At 36.5% G+C, this 19955-nt stretch overlaps 1 long non-coding RNA gene and 7 other non-coding genes across 8 annotated transcripts in view; 3 read left to right on the top strand and 5 right to left on the bottom strand.

The window, feature by feature from the left end:
* LOC125777897 (uncharacterized) overlaps nucleotides 1–3218 on the bottom strand; it is a 35163-nt gene extending 31945 nt beyond the window's left edge. The window contains exons 1-2 of the long non-coding RNA XR_007422452.1: nucleotides 2287–3218; nucleotides 407–656 (exon numbers count right to left, since the gene is read on the bottom strand). This is a non-coding gene — a long non-coding RNA (uncharacterized LOC125777897). The remainder of the gene's footprint in view (nucleotides 1–406; nucleotides 657–2286) is intronic.
* A 2324-nt stretch (nucleotides 3219–5542) lies between these two features.
* Trnan-guu (transfer RNA asparagine (anticodon GUU)) lies at nucleotides 5543–5616 on the top strand. Its single transcript has one exon. It is a non-coding gene; the product is annotated as a tRNA-Asn (tRNA).
* A 384-nt stretch (nucleotides 5617–6000) lies between these two features.
* Nucleotides 6001–6074, bottom strand: Trnan-guu (transfer RNA asparagine (anticodon GUU)). Its single transcript has one exon. It is a non-coding gene; the product is annotated as a tRNA-Asn (tRNA).
* Nucleotides 6075–7666: 1592 nt separating this feature from the next.
* Nucleotides 7667–7738, bottom strand: Trnad-guc (transfer RNA aspartic acid (anticodon GUC)). Its single transcript has one exon. It is a non-coding gene; the product is annotated as a tRNA-Asp (tRNA).
* A 750-nt stretch (nucleotides 7739–8488) lies between these two features.
* Nucleotides 8489–8560, bottom strand: Trnad-guc (transfer RNA aspartic acid (anticodon GUC)). Its single transcript has one exon. It is a non-coding gene; the product is annotated as a tRNA-Asp (tRNA).
* Nucleotides 8561–10040: 1480 nt separating this feature from the next.
* Trnar-acg (transfer RNA arginine (anticodon ACG)) lies at nucleotides 10041–10113 on the top strand. The gene has a single exon. It is a non-coding gene; the product is annotated as a tRNA-Arg (tRNA).
* A 247-nt stretch (nucleotides 10114–10360) lies between these two features.
* On the bottom strand, nucleotides 10361–10434 carry Trnan-guu (transfer RNA asparagine (anticodon GUU)). Its single transcript has one exon. It is a non-coding gene; the product is annotated as a tRNA-Asn (tRNA).
* A 1575-nt stretch (nucleotides 10435–12009) lies between these two features.
* Trnar-acg (transfer RNA arginine (anticodon ACG)) lies at nucleotides 12010–12082 on the top strand. Its single transcript has one exon. It is a non-coding gene; the product is annotated as a tRNA-Arg (tRNA).
* Nucleotides 12083–19955: the final 7873 nt, after the last annotated feature.

The following is a 19955-nucleotide window of genomic DNA, read 5'->3' as shown; positions in this document are numbered from 1 at the left end:
ATAAATATATATAAGTATATATTGCTATATATAATACAGAGGTATATACATAATTACTCACATATGTACATACACACAAAACAAGTGCTGTGTGTAGTTGCCGAAAGGTTTTAAGTTGCGTATACGCCACAGTGTGCATTTTCGCTAGACGCGCCCTCGTCTACACACACACACACACACACAGATGCAAACACAATGACAGACACATAACGTCATTACAATGTTGTGAATTTCAAATGCCCGCATTTTACATTCATGCATTTCGCTTTGCTTTCTTAATTTTTATGTCATTTAGTGGCATAAATGCACATATGTACATACTGCACATACATATAGTACGTATACTATACACATACATACATATACGTATATGTAAAGAAATGTGGACAGCTGCAGCTATACATACCTCTAACTCTGGCAATTATTTTGTCTATGTTGAACTTCCGGTATAAATGTTGTTTTTGCACATTTTTTTGTATTTCATTATTTCGAATTATTGCGTGGTATGCTTAACTTTTGCACATACTGTAGTGTATTTATATGCTGTTGTTTTACTTAAGTTTTGGTTTATACGCCATATATTTTTAATTATTTTTTGTAAACATTATTAAGTAGATCTAATGAATATAGAAGCAAAATTGATATGAAGTTGCCACCTGATTATTTTAATTAAAAACGAAAAAATTAGCAATAAAATTGTTATTAACAAAATTTAAGAATGTTTCAAATACAATTTTAAGTAAGTCGAAATTTTTATCTTAAAAGCGTTGCCACCTGTTCAAGATTTTTAATTTTAAAAAATTGTTAACATGCTTAAAATATTACAGAAAGGTTATAAATGAAAACTACAATGTTTAAAAATAAAATCTTAAAAGAGTTGCCACCTGTTTAAAATGTGAATTTCAATTTAATTCAAATAATGAACGAATTACTACAAAATATGTAGCCATATGATACTATAAGTTGTTTACTAAGCTTTAGAGCTAAAGGTCGGGTGCCTGCAGAACCGTTAAAAGGTTGCCAGCTGGTTAGAAATTTTTATTAAAATCGTTTAAATAAACAAACCAAGTGTGATTAACAGAGTTCAAGTAATTACAAAGTAAAGTTTAAAAAAAATCGAAAATTTTAGTTAAAAGGGGTTGCCAGCTGCTCAAAAATTGTTCATTAAAACAATTTCATATATGTATGTTGAAATATAACAATATAGTTTATATAGTATACTCTACATACAACAAAAGTGGTTTAATAATGTTCATAGTCGAGCATTTTTTGAACAGTGTTGCCACCTAAATTTAAAAATTTTCAATTAAATGGTTGAAATAATAAAATAAATTCATTACTATAACAAAAGTGGTTTAATAATGTTCGCAGTTGCAAATTTTTTGAGCAGTGTTGCCACCTAAATTTCAAAATTTTCAGTTAAATGGTTGAAAATATAAAATAAATCTATTTGGATTTCAAACTAAGTAATTTAGGAGACATTTCGCAAAAAAAAATATTTTTGAAATTTTTTGAAATTTAAAATAAATAATACAGAAAAATATTTCGAGACTGATAGTACGATAATACCATAATTTGCAATCGTAAATAACAGGTATTTGAGAAATATGTGCTTTATACATATGTATATGGTATATCCATGACACATTTGGTGGGATCAAAACAGCGTCTTGTACTATTGCCCGATTTAACTTCAACTTCGTTAGACTATTTTCAATTGGTCTACATCAAATTTATGGTCTATACCAGCCAGGTACGATTGATAAACTACGAATATTGAACATGAAATTCCAGCAGTATCGGCCGATTTATGCTTGAGAACCGTCGAAAATTGGGTTCAGCGTCTGGACTGACTCCTGCTAGCGTGCCCGTGGTGGTCATGCGAAAGAAATCCAGTTTCATACATAATGTCATCGCATCTACTTTTGTAGCGCTATTATTGAAAACCTTTCTAGTTTTGTAGTAAATCAAGATAAACTGTTTTTAATCCTTAAAATTTCAACTGTGGCTCTCTCCTTCCTTTTCACGACCTCAAATCATTTTTTATTTTTTTTTTAATTTTTCATTTTTGTTATTTTATCTCCTATTTTCAATGGATTCTATCTTACTATTTCTGGTTTATTTTCAAAAATCGTCTAACCTGGTCTATAGATATATCAACATTCTAAAAAAAAATTATATTGGACTGTCTAAACCGGCGAAATTTTTAAAATTTCTGAGGAAAAAATTCACAAATTCAATTTTATTTTACATACAGCTTATAGAATATTACAATATTATTATTACCGTTAGAATTTTCGTAAACTTCTTGGCTGGCCTTTGGTCACACTTCCAGCCAATATTTTTTTTTTAGTAATTCAGCATTAAGATTATTTTTTATTAAGCTTATGATTAATTATTATTTATTTTAAGATATAATAATTAAATAAAATTTTTTATTTTTTTAGTTTTAGTGTTTTTATTAATATTTTTTAATACTATTTTTATTCTGGCTTCAAATATCAATTTAAATTTTTTCATAGAAGTATTTCAAACACATTTTTTACAATAACCGATTTTATAAATTCTTTTTTTTTTGTTGTTTGATATGCAATTTTCATTTATTTCACATTTTATCTTTTCATTACGAGCCTTTGCTTTTACTTTTGTGCATATTCACTAAATTTTCCAAACATTTTTATATCCGTTTCTATTTTACTCTTCTATACTGCAAATTTTCTTTAATAATTATTTAATTATTATTTTTGCATTTTTTACCAATTTTTTTTTTTTTAATTTTTACCTCATTATTATTTCATTTTTAGTTTTCAATTTTTTACAAATTTTCATTTTTATTTACTACTTTTATTTCTTGCACAATGCAACACGTTACGCTTCAGCCAGCAGCACACAAAAAATATCAACAATTGTTGTTCTTGTTGTTAAGTCACAATTTTTAGTTTGACTAACGCACTAAACGTTTTTTTTAACGGACAGACACCGTCAATTTGAGCGCTGAATTGAAAAGTGGCATAAACACCGCAAACTTGTTGTCACTCTCATAGTCGGCAAGAGACTGAACGCATCGGCGCAACTGAAACCGAAACTGAAAACGCCAAACTGCAAACCGAACCGAAAGCCAAAAATGAAAACTGAAAAATGAAACTGAATTGCATGCATGCGAAACCACAAACAAACCGAAGCGAATGTCATGCTCAACACCACAAAAACAATAGTAACTACAACAACAGCTGCAGCAGCAACAACAACAACAAAATAAAATGCGAATTAAAGCAAAGCAGCGAATAAACGATGATGGATGCAATGGAGTAATATGCGCAAGCACTCACACCTGCATACTTTACATTTGTATTTGTAAGTATATGTATGCATGCATGCACAAACACGCATACAGACATGTAAGAGCACGTTCATATTGGTGTGGGGAAAAGAGTCGCCGGCTTGGTTGGTGCAAATCTTGAATGAACATCAGACACTTTGTTGGTGTGGATTGTTGTTGTTGCTCTTGTAAGTTTTAGTGTTGATTGGTTGTTGTTGTTATTATTATTTATTTTGTTGTTGCTGCTGTTATTATCTTTGCTGTTGTTTTTGTATTTGTTTTTCTTGTTTTTGTAGTTGTTGCTGCTGTTGTTGTTGTCACTATTATTTTTTGTTGCTGTTTTTGTATTTGCTATTTTTGTTACTCTTGCTGTTGTTGTCACTATTATTTTTGTTGCTTTATTTGTTGTTGTTGTTGTTTTTGTTGTTATTTTCACTAGACTTGTTGTTATCCCCCCCCCCATTGTTGTTGTTGTTGTTGTTGTTGTTGTTGTTGTTGTTGTTTCGGCTGCAACGTATATTCAGGCGCTCATATGTCATATGTGTTGCTGTTGTTGTTGCATTGTTGTACTCTTTCAATGACGACAAGCTCAACGTACAAATGCAAAAACAAATACATACATACATACATACTTATGTATCAGCGAAGAAAGAAACATTGCGCACGAAACGACAGATGAGTTGGTAAAGAGCAAAATGTTGGTATGTATGTACATAGCTATGGTGTAACGAGTGTGGGGAGTGGCGTGAGTGGAGGTGGATGGGGTGTGGTGTGTTGGCCGCCTTGTTACGAATGACGACGACGACGAATAGGCGGCAACGGAAGCTGTTTCGTAGTGCGCACAGATGCAGCGGCAACAACAACAACAACAAATGTATGGCACCGGTGACGGTGATGATGCAGGCGAAACAAAAAACCGGCGACAGCAGCAACTACATAAGCAAATGAAAACAAAACATTGTTATTGTTGTTGCTGTAGTTCTTGTTAGATTGTTTAACAAAAGCATTGACAATGCGCAGAATGGTGAATGCCGAAGTTGATGATACGAAGATGGAAGTAGTGATAAAACAAAAACAAAATGAATATTGACTGAAAGAGTAAAAGAGTAAAAGATTACAACGTTTTGGTTTCTCTAGTTGAAAGAAATGAAGATGTACATACATACATACATACATAAACAAAAGAGCAGTATCACAAATTCGTAAGATAATGAGAACAAGATCTGTTGACTAACGTTCTGAGAACATTTTAGTTATGGTGGAGGCACATCGGTAATTTTTTGAACTTAGACAGCTGTGAAACACGCGAAGAAGTTAATGAATCCGAACACTCTAACGAAGTCGACACAATTGTGTTTCTATTATTTGAGCATACTAGATGGCCAGGCCCCTGGTCACACTTTGATTTCAATCCAGAATACTTGGAGTACCCGGTCGCCGAGATTAGTTGGCTTCTTGGGGAATGCAACTCAAAGCAGTTCAGCAAACGTTGATTAACTACCAGCAGTTGCACAGCCACAAGGTCTTTTGGGATCTGTATAAATCGGAAGTGATCTAGCGCGTTCTTTGCTCTCACCAAGTTCCAACTTTCAATGGTTGCAGTAGTTGTAGCACAACATTGCTCGATCGGAATTCATGCAATAACATGGAACATCTTACCGGATGTCAATTACATCAGCTGTCTGGAAGAATATGAAGTACTTGTAGAAGTATTCCAACACTTCCACTTCGCATGTCGTCAGATCAAGGTAAAAACACCTCACTTTTAGACATCCAAGTGAAAAAGCGAAAATAGAAATAAAATACCTAAGCAGATTTTAGGTAGGTTCAACGCGCTTTGCCGAAAGCTCCGACCAACTACAGGAGTTTTTTGTCTGGCTTCAAAAAGAACTGTACATGATAGTATAAGTGTTAGCCCCCGCCATGCTGAGAGATCTGCCATCTAACCAAAGTTAACCACATCAGTGTTATCTGTCACTCCTTCGACGTCAGCCTTAAAATTCAAATCAGCGGATCTTAAAGCAGCAGCTCTTAGAGGTCGCATAGGAAGATGCTGCGTTAGGTTTACAGAACTTTATAATTTCATACCTGTTATATTTGACTAGTATCGAATTATTTATAAGTTATAAAGATCTAAGATTTACAATAACACGGGGTTCATTAAGCATCTCTTAGAATATTGAAAAAACCGGATGTTATTACTTGGACAGAAATGGCAGCATGGCCTCCGTGGCGCAATTGGCTAGCGCGTTCGGCTGTTAACCGAAAGGTTGGTGGTTCGAGCCCACCCGGGGGCGCACAGCTTTTTTGTAACTAAATTTACTTCAAATATGTTCCTGATCCGAAAAAATTAATGGAATATTAAGTATGATGCCTATGGCTGATATTTATGCAATGTCAAGGTCTTCAATATTTAGTTGAAGGAATAAATATTGTCAAATATTAATGATGAGCTAAATAAATATTACGGTCATAATGAAATCCCAGAACTAGAAAATTTTGTAATAATTGTTCCTTTTTTTGAAACTTTAAGTTTAATTTAATCTATTAATACCTTTGGGAAGTTTCTTCAGCATAAATAACAGATTAAATTGATTGTATTGACTTTTACAAAAGCAAATATACTAAAGGAGAAATTTATTAACAACAAAAATTTGAATTTACAACAAAAAAGGTAATTGCGCCCCCGGGTGGGCTCGAACCACCAACCTTTCGGTTAACAGCCGAACGCGCTAGCCAATTGCGCCACGGAGGCTGATGTCAGTTCTTTGCCCAGTGTTCTTTATAAGCGAAGCCGCAATAAAACATTAAACATAAGTATATAGAATCAGTATATGTGCGCTTACAGTGATGGCGAAAATTATGAACATTGTTTTATGATTTAGCCACTAATTAAATATTTTACGTTCTTAAAAGAATAAAAGTAGAATAAAATTGCTAAAAATATAAATATATTTTCTGATGTTACAAATATTTAGGTGGTGTGGCGTATGGTTAAATAATTAGACGGTCTTTTATTTTCTTAATATAGTAAACGGAATTGAATTTCTTCTAGATCACATTTTTAAAGAGAGACTGTATCAACGAAGATGATTTTTAATATAAAGGCCCTTGAAACCATGTTTCCAAATAGGGACCACATTGTCTCACTAGCACCTAGTAGTATACTGGAATTTACCAATATGCTGGTGCTAAGTGGATCGTTCTGACTTCGGAGAGAACACAATAGACCTAAGGTCGCGGTACAATCCTCATCTATTTATGTTAACTTAAGGACCAGTATTGTATGACAGTCGGCCAGTATAATCTAACCTATTCGAGCCAATAGAAGGCGAACGAAAAAGATGGTTTGATGCTGGCTACAAAATCGAACGACCAGCAATAGGTTTATCATGGACTCCTTACCTTTAATGGGGCAACGAAAAAAATCCAATATAGAAGTCTATTGGCTACACCACTTACGCAAGAGGACGATCCCTATATGGTGCGAATGCTTTTTAAACTTTCCTTGCGGTCTAAAAAATGGTGTCTGAATATCGTCGTGATCTGTTTTGAAAAATGCAGTTTCGTGAAAAACACGTTTTAAGTCGTGAAGCTGACTGAACCGCACACTGCGCGGGCGTGCTCTTTTACCAATTGAGTAAAGATTTTTAAACCCTCAAGCGCAAACATATTTCTGAATTTCATAGATAATTGATCACTTTTCGATAAGGTAACTCTATTGTGTGCCTAGAATGTAACAAAAATTCTGGAGAGAAAAATTGGTCTGTGAAAACTTTTATTCAAACTTCTTTTATTCCAAAGATACATATTTTACAAAAATTTTGTGAAACTTTGAAAGGAAAATATTCAAAACTTCATTGAGATTCATAAAGATCGGTTGAGTAGCTCGCGAGAAATCTTGACCCTCGACTTTGAAAACAGTTTCAAGAAAAAGGCTGACTATATACATATCTCCAAAACTATTACTCGGATCAACTTGAGCATTTCGAAAATATTCTAGAAATGTTATAGAATAAAATAGGACAACAAGTAATTTGATTTTTGAAAGCCGTAAAACTAACGTACCGCTTAAAGCCTAGGGAAAACAAATCCATAATTTTTGCATTAATTTCAAAGTGTTATTTTGTCTAGTTAGTATGATCCGATTAAATATTGTTAAATATGCATCGTTTTGTTCGATAATCTATAGCCACTTTAAAGATAATTTCATAATGCCAAGCTCTTGGAAATCTTCACCATACTGGAACAGTCCGTGTTTTCGCAAAAGAAAAACAATCACTATAGACAGGAATAGTTAGTATTCAGTTTATTTTAGCTCTGGATTAAAATTAAAAAAATTAGAATCTCCCCGACGGGGAATTGAACCCCGGTCTCCCGCGTGACAGGCGGGGATACTGACCACTATACTATCGAGGACTGCGTGGAACTTTTGACAAAAGCAGCATTTGAGCTCTTTCCACTTAAATTATAGAAATTATATCTACGAATTTCCCACTCGCTACGCGCCACTCGCAGAAACGTTCGTATGTACACACATACTATGTAGGTATGTATCTCATATTTCAGGTTTGCTGAAAGAAGAATGGGTATTGAAATGTAAGTCACTACTGAATAAATGATTAAATAGTTGTGATAAATAGATGTATTTAATGATTTTCAAATTTTCGGATGATTTTTTTTTTTTTTTAAGAATTTTTCATTTTGAGTGGGTAGAGAAAGAAATTGTTCTATAGGGAGACCATAATTGATAATAAAGCTAAGAAAACAAGATAGAACCTGCTGGAAAATGTACAAAAATCAAAATTACAGGACAGTTAGATTACATGATATTGCAAATCAAGTTCTAAGCACCCTATAGACTTGAACTTATTTTGCAGTCGATGGACTTGGGATTCCGACTGTCAATAACCCTAAGATATGAGGCGTGATACCAACAGTCTGTGCTCCTTCACTCCTCATACGACCGCGATTATTGCCAAAGTACTAAGCGACAACAAAATCCTCAAATCGCTAAGCTTCAAACATGAAGCGGCATATAACGGTATGCCGACCGAACATCTACGCAATAAGGCACGTATGCTCCAAGTTACAAAAATCGGAAGAAGTATTAAAAAGAATTAAGCAAAATAAAAATAATAAATTTGCACCACAAAGGTGCACCGTTTACTCCCCGACGGGGAATTGAACCCCGGTCTCCCGCGTGACAGGCGGGGATACTGACCACTATACTATCGAGGACTGCGCAATAATTTTGACAAGAGTACTACATGAGCATTTGTAGTAGAACATTAAGTTGGTATAATATGCTAAGCTACCACTCCGACATTTTTCCGCCTCGCACGGAGAATGTTTTGATACAAAGTTACTTGTAATGTTTGTTTCTTTTTTTATTGAAACCCAAATTTTTAGGTTTCCTCTTTTTTTTTTTTTTTTGAAAGAAAAAACATAGAATCTTCAAATTAATGCAAAATGTTTATTATCATTCGAAAAGCCATTATTTGGCATATATTTTTTGAGGATTATCTCTTTAAAATGTTGGCCGCGGCTACGTCGCAGATGGTCCATCCGTTGAGTTCAATTTTCGATGACTCCCTCGAGCATTTCAACTGGCGAATGACATGCTTGCTGTTTTACTCTAAGACTTGAATCGAAGCGGGATTGTCCACATAGACTTTAGACTTTATATGTATATCCCCACAGGAAAAACGATGTGATATCACACGATATGGTAGCCACTTAACCGGCCCAAAACGTGAAATTGCCTGATCACCGAAGTGTTCTCCTAATAATTTCATTGAATGATGCGGTGGGCTTCCCATTTAAGCGTTTCCAGGTAGGTTTTAAGGGATTTGGCAGCATGATGACGTGCGCTGTAATACAGCTGAATCACTTTTTTGTGCCTCTCCTGGTATTGAGGTCATAAGGAACCTAAGTGCCTTGTTTCTGAATAATTCGTACGTAGTCGCTTTTAAATGCCTTGGCGGGCGACTCCTATTGCTGAAGTAAACTCTTCTTGCGTTTAACACGAATCCTCATGGATCAAAGTCTCCAATTCTCCGTCTTCAAAGGGTTTTGGTCATCCTTCACGTGAACGGTATCGCAATCGCCGTCTTTGGATCGTCGAAACCAACCACGGCATGCTGTTTCTCTTGGGGCTGCACCTCCGACAACTTCTTGGAGTTTGATTTCTTTGACTGAAAGAAGAAAGTCAACAGAAATGACGATCACCACTAACTGCTGGAGCCATCTATTGTCAAACAGCGCTAACTTTTAAATGCTACTCACTTGCTCTCAAAAGGTTAAGGTATTATAAAATTATCGAATCGCAGACTTTCTTTAAGCGTTGGTTCGACAAGCTTAGGGTTAAGCCTCGGCTAATTGTGGAGTTGCTCACGTCGAGTTGGAATGATTTTTTAGCTTTTCTGGGAAGTACTTTGGGGTATGGGGTAAAAATTTGTAACTTATCGGTCTTCTCTTCTTCTATAAATGAATGAAGTCAATACATACATACATGTTCTGTATCTAAACATACATACATAGATTTTCAGTTGTCAACCTATTACCTTTTGCCTTATCTTTGCCTAAACTTGTTCTATTAAAATTCATTGGAAAATTTATTTAATCTATAATAATAATAAATCAATTTTTAATTATTTTTTTTTAAATGTTAAAAATTTTTGTATTTTTTTGGAATATACTCCGCAGTTCAGAGTCATTCGGTCCTGTGGCGCAATGGATAACGCGTCTGACTACGGATCAGAAGATTCCAGGTTCGACTCCTGGCAGGATCGCTTGACAACTTTTTTTTTCATATAATTGTGTTTTTGTTTTTTTTAATTAAGAATAATGTCGGTATAGTAGTATACTGTAAAGTAGTTTACTCTATTTGCCAGAATACCAAAATGAGACTCCTGACTAACAGAATCACTAAATTACTATAGTCACTATTAGAGACATGAGACAATCGTCTCACGCAGAATACCGACATAAGACTAATTTACAAAATTTTTTAATAAAACAAAAAAAAAAAAAAGATTGCGCCCCCGGGTGGGCTCGAACCACCAACCTTTCGGTTAACAGCCGAACGCGCTAGCCAATTGCGCCACGGAGGCATATTTGAAGAATTGTCACTTAACACATTTAACACGACAGCATATTCTACTATATCTCAGTTGATTCTTAAGATGTATACATATATGCATCGATGTTTAAGGAATTTAAGTTACCAGTCGCATGTATACAAGATTTAAAAGAGTATTCTAGTTCAAGAATTTCAGGTAATTTTGAAGTGTTATATAAAAGGCAAATTATACTTTTACTATAACATAGCATAACAAGAAAACAGAAAAAACCATAAATAAAATTAAAAAAAAAAAATTAAATTTAAAAAATTGGCAGCTGATGAAGTGTGGCGTCTGAAAAATTTTGCACGGACCTATACCGAGACTCTTAGCAATCTGAAACCCAAAATTAACTTTATTAGTCTAGAAAGGTTTGAATATAAATAAATTTTTCACGTAATGCCCACTGCCTGAAAAAAAGAACTTTTTTGAATCTTTCGTATTATTCAAAAATAATAAAAAATTAAATTTGGGGATTTAACTGGTGCCATTTATTGACAAGTATATAAAGTAGGCGCTTTAAAATTTTCAAGTTTATCGGTACATTGTAACTTTGAAAAATATAGTTTCGAGAAAGACAAGTTAAAAGTTACTGTCCCGTCCGCATCAGTTTGGATTCAGGTTCAGTAAAACATCTATATATCCGAAAATTATTTGAATTTTGAAAAATTTTTTTGAAGGAATTTTAGAAAAATATTTTTTTTTCTAGCCTAGAATATCACCTTAAGCCAAATAATATCATCAATTTCGGGCATTGGACTCAATTATAACTATTTTACATTGAATTAGAGCTAATTTTGAAGAAGAGAGATCAATATGACTGTCTGTGTGAATTGTCACGTTCTTCCACCGGGGTGAATGCCATGACTCGGCGACAGAATCTCCCACCACGAATCCCGCATCGCTTCTTTATTTACATATGTAGCCCCTGTCGTAAATGTCACAAAGACTTACTCGCCTAAGTCCTTCTTCTGTCCATCGTACTTCTTGGACGGCGTTGATGTTAGCCTTTACTCTTACGAGAACATCAACCAGTTGGGCAGCGGCACCTTTCCAATTATGGGACCAGGTGCATGCCCTTAAATAGTGATCTTTAATACGTTTGCAGTGATCTTCATCAAAAAGGGGTCTCTCAGCCGACGCTGTTTTCTTCTTTTCATTGGCGGTTACCAAACTCAGCGCACAACCCTAGCGAGGGATGATTCGCCTTCTCATTTTCTCAAAAAAAAAAAAAAATTATATAAAGCATTGTTTTTCACTATTCGCCTGATGCTAATTTTCTGAATAAGAAGGTATTTGGCAATAAACAAATATTCTTTATTCAATTAAAGCTATTTTGCCATAAAGTTTTGCGACTGGATATTTCTCGTCTTACTATTGAACATATAAAATTGACTCTCTTAATATTCGAAAACATGGCAATACTGTTCATAGCTTCAAGTCATGCTTGTGTTGCATAATTTTAGGGGTTGTTATAAAAATAAACGAGTTTTATTTGTGTTGTTAATTATTTTATTTACGTTTGATTGCAGTATAAATAGAAGCTTTGTCATGACTTTCAATGTGGGTCCTGTGGCGCAATGGATAACGCGTCTGACTACGGATCAGAAGATTCCAGGTTCGACTCCTGGCAGGATCGCAGACTTTCCTTTTTTTTTGATTTTCATTGTTTTTATTTTAAATTTAATTTAACTTTTTTTTTTATTTAAAATATTATATTATTCTATGATTTTAATTCTATTTATTTTAGTTCAAATTTAATTTCTTTAATATTTATTTTTCAGTCAAAAGCAAGAAAATTGTTTTTAAATATTTATAATTACTTTGAAGACAACAGAATAAATTGATGAATAATTAAATATTTTCAGTTTTAGTATATGAAATTTCTGGGCGCTTTTTTGTCACAATGTATATGGTATTATACCTTTGAAGTTCTTTACCTATTATTCATGTAACATGTATGAGTATATTCGCTCGTTAGTTTGGAATAGTTTTATTACTACAAAAAACAGCGAGTAATGCAAATGAAACCGCTAACGCACGTAAAATAGAGTACCGTTTAATTTGCTAACAATTGGTTGGACATTTCACCACAGCAAGTATTCATTAACATTCCAAACGACGACGTGAGAAAATCCACTGAGTTCTAAGATATTATGACTTATGGCTGTGTCAGGGTGTAACTAGCTAGCGCCACAAAACAAAGGGGTAACATGATGATACGTTTATTTTGTGGAAAATTTAAACATCAAAAACAAAAAAATTTAATTCTATAATAGATTTGATTTAAAAGATTTGGTTCTTCTATATAATATGGTATATACAATCGCGTAGCTTTTTGAACCAAATTTCGAAACATCTTAACCAGTACTGCTGCTTATGAATTTTGTTGACTACGTAGCTTGTTATTAAAGCGTGAGAATGTAAGGTAAATCCTCATTAGGTCTCCTTCAATCGGTTAGGTTAAACTGGTAGGCTAATGAGACACGTATAGACCAGTTTTGGTTCTTTGCGATAACAGCCGAAGCCTTTAGGACGCCTGCGCTTGACCCGAATTTCAAAAAACTCTGTGGTTTCAACTACTAACGATACCACTTTCTGAGTCTCATGCCGTGATGCTCTAAACGTCTTGAAGCGTTGCCTTGCCAAGTGTGATAAGTGCAAAGGAAATGCTCCCTTGTTTCACTAGTTCTTTGCTATTGACATTTCCTTCAGTCTTTTCGTAATATCAGTCTCATTTTCCATATGTAAGCCGCCACCAGACTGTCACCTGTGAGTATTCCAGTCAAGTTCCCACAATCCTTTCAGTCGAGTGCCAGTAGAAACTTTGTATATTTCCAACCGTTTCACATACTATATATCTTTTACAGTTTTGCACTCCGCTGGATACTTCCATCGTGTTTTGATATTCCTTATCATGCTCCTGTACAGATCGTTGTATAGATAATGCTTGGGTTTATCAATGTTGATTGTTTTCGGTTGACAGCCACTCTTAGTAATTTCGTTCGCGATCTTATTGACATTGATGATTTTGTGACATGACACACATTAGAGGTGAGTTCTCTTCTTTTTAGCGCTACTATCCATTGCTGCCCTGATGTGCGAAACAATAAGCACTTGGAATCTTGATTGCTGTTTGGCTGTCCGAACAGATGTTAATTTAGGAACTTATGCATTAGAGGCTAGATCCGCGGCCTTACCAATAGTTTAAAGGCAGCATCATGCCCAACTGGACATTATATCCGCTCATCAAATTCGTTCTTAATTTTCGAGCCATCCGTTCGAACTTAACTTTACGCCATTTATTTCTATATTTACTCTGAACCTTCTTTCCTAATTGAAGTAAAATCATGAGCTATGCGCAAAGGTTCCATATGTTCCAATAAATTGTCCCGCAGCTAGTAGTCGTCCCAACGAATATGCCGCGCAGTTTTCAGAGTAGAAATCTTTGGGTTCAGATCTAGCACTCGTTCAAGAGTCGCTGTTGGAGCGATTTTTAAAAATCCAGTTACGCATAGCGCAGCGAGTTCTTTCCATTGGTTTCCGGTATTCAGATTTCTCTAAGCTTGTACAGCTCACTACTGCACCAGTTTATGAGAGAGGTATTATAGAAAGTCCACACATTGTGCCGAAATTATTGCTCTATTTTTGTACTCTTTCTTCCACATTGTGCTTCCAAAACAATTTGCTGTCAAAAACACCCAAAATATTTGGTACGGTTCTTGAGAGAAAGTTGTATCCCACTTATAAAAGCGCGACTCCACGGAGGAATATTGTATTTATAGTGAAAATAAGCAGATCCGTTTTATGCAGCTTCAACCGCAGACTCGCTAGCGATACCTATTGGTCTTAATAATTCTACTTTGATGCCTTTAAACTTTTTCTCTAAGTCGGATAGAAATCGGATGACGGCATATTCAGAGCCAGAATGGTTATTTTTTATTTATCGAGTGCTCTCTCCAGGAACAATAACTAAACTCTAAAAGTCACTCATCATCCTCGTCCTGCTATATGGTGCAGAGGAATGGACGATGACAACAGCGAGAGAGAGTAAGAGCAGTCGATGGAAGATGAGCTGTACGAGAGATACGACGGAATTGACATATTTCAGCAAATTAATTAAGCGTCGGTGGAAGCAGTAGAAAAAGGAAACCTCAACTTTGTTGGAAGGACCAGGTAGAAAAAAACCTGGCTACACCTGGAATCTCTAATTGGCGCCAAACTGTGAAAAGGAAGAACGACTGGTGCGCTGTTGTAAACTCGGCTGTATAAGCGGTGTGTACGCCAATAAAAAATAAGAAGATTTATGGAGTCTATCAAGCAAATGTTTTTAGTAAAATATTTACTGATACTGATACCAGCTCTCCTTATAAAAATATCCCCTTGAAAGCAGTAGAACCCGTAGCCTTGGCTTTCTACCACACGCAGCATCAGCTTGACACCAAAGGACATATCTAACTTTACGTCTCCAGCGCTGAAGGACACACGTAACAGCTTCCACACGCTCACCACACATAGCGCATTTGAAAAATCACAATTAAATTGCAACAACGCTGTGGCAATTCGTCATGTCCCAGCAGTAAAAGTCAACAAATTAATTCCGTCTAAATATCCAGTGCTTTGGCCAATAAATACAGTTAGCTCGTTGACGTTGTGGCAAGCTGCATGGCAGAAACAAGGAAGGCGACTGCATAAAATATGGGTATCGGTTATAAATTTGTTGTAATTTGCAGTTTGAATGACAATTGCTGAAAGCAGCAACAATGCTTTACCGCCGGGTATTGCTTGCTACGGTCGCTTGCTGCAAGGGGCGCCAAAGTGGCATGAGTGTGCCGCCAACAGCGGACCTCTATCAAGGCGAAATTGCTTGTCTAAGGTGATGGATGCGTGCAATGACGCCCACAATGGCGCGCATTATCTCGCCGCGCATATCTTTCTGGTCTTACTTACAACTTTATTGCGTGTTTTTTGTGCTGCGTGCCCCGCTACGGTCGTCTTGGTCGTCGGTCGTGGGTTAATGTAATGTCAGCAGTAAACAAGTCATTAAACATCTCACGCGCAATTTTCCCTTTTGAATATTTTCATTTATCTTCACTAAGTATACTCTTTGTATTTTTTATCTGTTGCTTATCTTGTTCCTTTGCGATTTTTGCTCGACTGCATACGCTCGTGGGGGAAAGTTGGGTTATTGAAGAAAGAATCGCGAACTTCCCTTTGGCGCTCTAATGGCAAAGCAGTCGTATTAGTTATGAGTGAGTGCTTCCTTCCTTCCTTCCATCCATTCTTGCATGCATACTTTACATTCGAAGTTATTAAATTTATTTATCCTGTTTTTAGATTTTTCTACGATAATTCAGTTAGCGCTCGCTCCCTCTTTCGGTGCAAGCATTACAAGCAATTAAATTGTAGCATTCAATAACCTTTAGCCAAAGGTTAATTGAGTGACTTTTCTGCGAGAAATTGCTTTGTTAAAGACAAAAAGATAAAAAAAAGTTAACTTCGGTAGCAGCCAAGCTATAATACCCTTGACAAATGCAAATGAGTCTATACAAGAACTTGATTATGATCGGTCAGTCCGTTATCGACGGTTCCGACAAATGACCAGATTCTGAGACAAAAGGCTGTCTGCAAAATTTCAGATCGATATTTCAAAAACTAAGAAGACTAATGAATTAGTACAGTCAGATAGACGGATGGCTTAACCGACTCAACTCGTCTTGCTGGATCAGCTCTCCGTCATTCTTAGAATTAGGCTACCGAACCACTGTAGTGTCTCTCAAGCATAAATGGCTGCTAACAAGGTGGCGACACTGCTACGAAGAGCACCCTTTTTCGGAAAGGTAAGCAGTTCCTCCGACAGCAGAGCGTCGATACTAGTGCTCAGCACGTTAACTGTGCACTCAAAGCTAGTCAAGAAGTGTTTGTCGACACTAAAAACAGTATCAAGCCACTTTATCATCAGACTCGTTTAGATGTCTGGTCATAATGTAGTCGCCGGCAACTACAAAGCCAATGGGCTTGAGGTTACCCAACCAAAAGACGGTGAATCCACAGACTAATCCCGGACATACATTCGTGGATAGATAGGTAACATGAGGACCTAGACTTCCACCTAACCCAAATACTTAGTAGACATGGATGCTTTAGAAGCTATCTGTTTCGACTCCATCACGACCTTTGTCCGTACTGTCCGACGTGTACAGAGTGCATAGAAGACTCTGAGCACTTATGTTTGCAATGCCCTCATTCTTCAAATGTAAGAGGAAAGTTAAAAACTTCCGAAAGCAGAGCAACGATACCAGTGCTAAGCATGCTAACTGATAACATCAAGCTACTTAATCATCATGATCATGACTGAATCGCTGGCAACTACAAAGCCAATGAGCTTGAGGTTACCAAACAAAAGACGGTCACAGACTAATCTCGGACATCCATTCGTGGGTAGATAGACAACATGAGGTCCTTGACTTCCACCTAACACAACTACTGAGTGGACATGGTTGCTTTAGAAGCTATCTGTTTCGACTCCATCACGACCATAGTCCGTACTGTCCGACGTGTACAGAGTACATAGAAAACTCTGAATACGGGAAGGGAAAAGTTAAAAAATTCACTTGCGGTAGTTTTTCAGTGGAAAATTTGACAGCGCTCATGTGCCAGTCCTATGGTAAATGGAAAGCTGTGATCGAAGCGTCAGGTGTAATTATGACTGAACCTAGACATATCCAGTATGTTTTGTTAGTCCGGATGATAGATGAGACTTCAAGTCTTTCTCAAGTAATATGACTTGAGAGTAGGTTAGGCTTAGCGGATTAAAGCTCCGCACTCCAGCTTTCGAATTTTACTCCTACTATAAAATAAATGGGTTCCATTGCTACGCTAATATCGAATCTTCCTTGGTGTCGTGCGTTCCAGCACTGGACTAATGTATCTCGCGTGTGCTTAGCAGACGCTGGTCGACGTCCCGCTCCTGTGCGACTGTAAGATCCTTTTAGTCTAGATCACAATAGATCTTCTGAACTACTAGCTCTAAGTAAAGTTAATTTTTTTGTTATAGTAATGGTTCTTACTGAATATTGTTCAATAGGCACTCATGCCGTAGGGCATTCCTTCCTTTGTCAGAAGGAAGTTGTAAAAAGCGTATGAAGTAGAGCGATGTGGAAACATCTAGTCTCTTTCTTCTCCATTGTATAGCATTTGAAAAATTAAGAATGAATGATTTATTACATATAAGCTTTAGATAACACAACGCACCGGCTCTAAGCTGTACGAGTGAGATCCCTATTCGATCGGATCAGATCGACCCTTTAACAAAGTTTCGGGGAGCATTATGAATTGGTAGACAAAATTTCCTAGAACCTCGGCTTAGATGAGTTATTTCGATTCCTGCTAGCTCATCGGTATGCTAAGATCACAGATGTCTCATCCTTAATCCAGCAACGGCACGATAGTCCATAGGATTTGTTGAGATGCGTTTACTTGGTTTCTTTTCAAACGACTGCTTTTAAACTTATCGATTGGATACAAATAAGGAAAAGGGGAGAGTGAGAAGTTTACTAAACATGTATCTTGCGATATAATTATAAGAAAACAGCGGAGCTCCTACTTGTACCAATTCTACTGATATTGAAATGGAAATTCATTTCCTATCAAATGTATAAGCGGAAGGCAATTGTACTTCCTGTCCCGCTGTGGCCTGGCGTTCATCCGAATCGTATATTAAATTACAGTCAGTATTGCTGCACAGCTATCGGAGTGGATTTTCGACTTTGTGATGTAAAGTACGGTCTGAAACAATAGATCCGTTGCTACTTTAATGGCCGTCAGCTCAGATTGAAAAGTGAAATTCATGAATAGCTTATAACTTAAACAACTTCTCTCCCTCCTCCGCAAGCTTTGACTCATTTTAGAACCACTTAACGTCCGTTTATAGGGCGGTGGGGTCTATGTGGTCAAAACGGATCCGGATTTACTATACATTCGGTTAAGGACTGTGACGACGCTTTGCATATATTCATCCGTAGCGGGCGCTTAGATCCGGAGTCTAATTTCTTTTTCGAAATTCGAAACAGAAACGGGCTCGGTTTCACATTCAGTCAACAATTGAGGCTCTATATTCCACTTAGGTCTTTTGGGAATATATATCATGGGTATTTTTTGTTTTAGATGTATGGTTTCAAGAAGAAATATTACCCTTATAATTTAATGACCAAGTACTTCCGTTTATTATTATGTTTAAAAATTATTTTGGAGAAATCGAACAAATTCTCGTCGGAAATCTCAATTTTCGAGCTCGTTTTGCGATAATTGGGGCCGCATGCCAGCAATAACGGGCCGAACGTTTTCTACAAAGCGTCGATAGTTTTGGCCTAATATATGTAAGTACGTAGGCAAGCGACTTCACATAACCCTAAAAAAATCGTCCGTACGATCTTGAAGGGAACGTCAGAGACCCATGACGCCAGATAATACACACACCATAAGTCATCTAGAATAATTTTTTTTTTTGTTGATTTTGTCATACAGTCGTGTTGACGGAATGTAGGAGCCAAAGCTGGTCCACATCAACAATGGCTTGTGAATTATTATCACTGCAACAATTTTGTTTATAAACGCTTCATCGATGAATAAAAGGCTCTTGTTTAAATCGTTAACGTTAGCCATACTGTTTGGGACCCATTCAATGAACGTGTGACACGCCTGATGGTCGTTCGATTTCAATTTAAAAAAAGAACCAAGTTGAAAAAAATATGCGTTTATATAATGTTAACGTATGTGTCGCACGGCGATGAGGTGGAACCACCTCATTTATTGTTGACGAAGACCCTGCCTGAAGCGTCACGAAGGGGAACCGGCGTCATCATTGGTTCCGACGCCAACTCGCAACATTCAATCTGGGAAAGATCTTTGATTTCATCAGCGAAAATCTTTTCATTTGTAATAAGGGAAACTCTCCAGTATTCGTGATTGCAGGCAGGGAGAAGGTTATTGATCTCACTCCACTGATCTCAGGCTAGAGGGTCTTTGATGATCACTCCCGATCAGTTTAGTCGGAGAATGTGTGCATAGAAAGTCTTTTAGAAGTCCTGGGAATACAAATTGGGAATGGTACCGCAAAAACTTCTACAAACTCTACAGGTGTCTACTACGCAACTCTCCGAAATCGAAATGTCCTGCAGACGTTTTTTAACAGGCCCGTAGGAGTGTATCAACTGATGATTCGGCGTAGTACAAGTATAAAACGGGACTTGCAATATTCAAGTCCGAGTTAACAAAGGCAAAGAAGAAATCATGGAAAATCTTTTGCGAAAAAGTGGAGGTTTGTCATAAGTCCTATAGGTTCAGGCGTATTTTCACGAAAACTCCGTTTGTGCAGGGTATCTTAAGGGCGGGAATTGTGATTGATGCTCACTTCCCGCAGGATATCCAGTGGTCTCTTTGCCCTCAGTAAGGTTAACCTCTCCCTACTTGTGGGACTTTTAAGAGACCATTGCCCTATTGGTGTAATTTGG

The sequence above is a fragment of the Bactrocera dorsalis genome, chromosome 3 (assembly GCF_023373825.1).
Source record: "Bactrocera dorsalis isolate Fly_Bdor chromosome 3, ASM2337382v1, whole genome shotgun sequence".
Classification (NCBI taxonomy): Eukaryota; Metazoa; Arthropoda; class Insecta; order Diptera; family Tephritidae; genus Bactrocera; species Bactrocera dorsalis.
The sequence above is the reverse complement of the archived record's forward strand: the minus strand, read 5'-3'. Positions and strand labels throughout refer to the sequence as shown.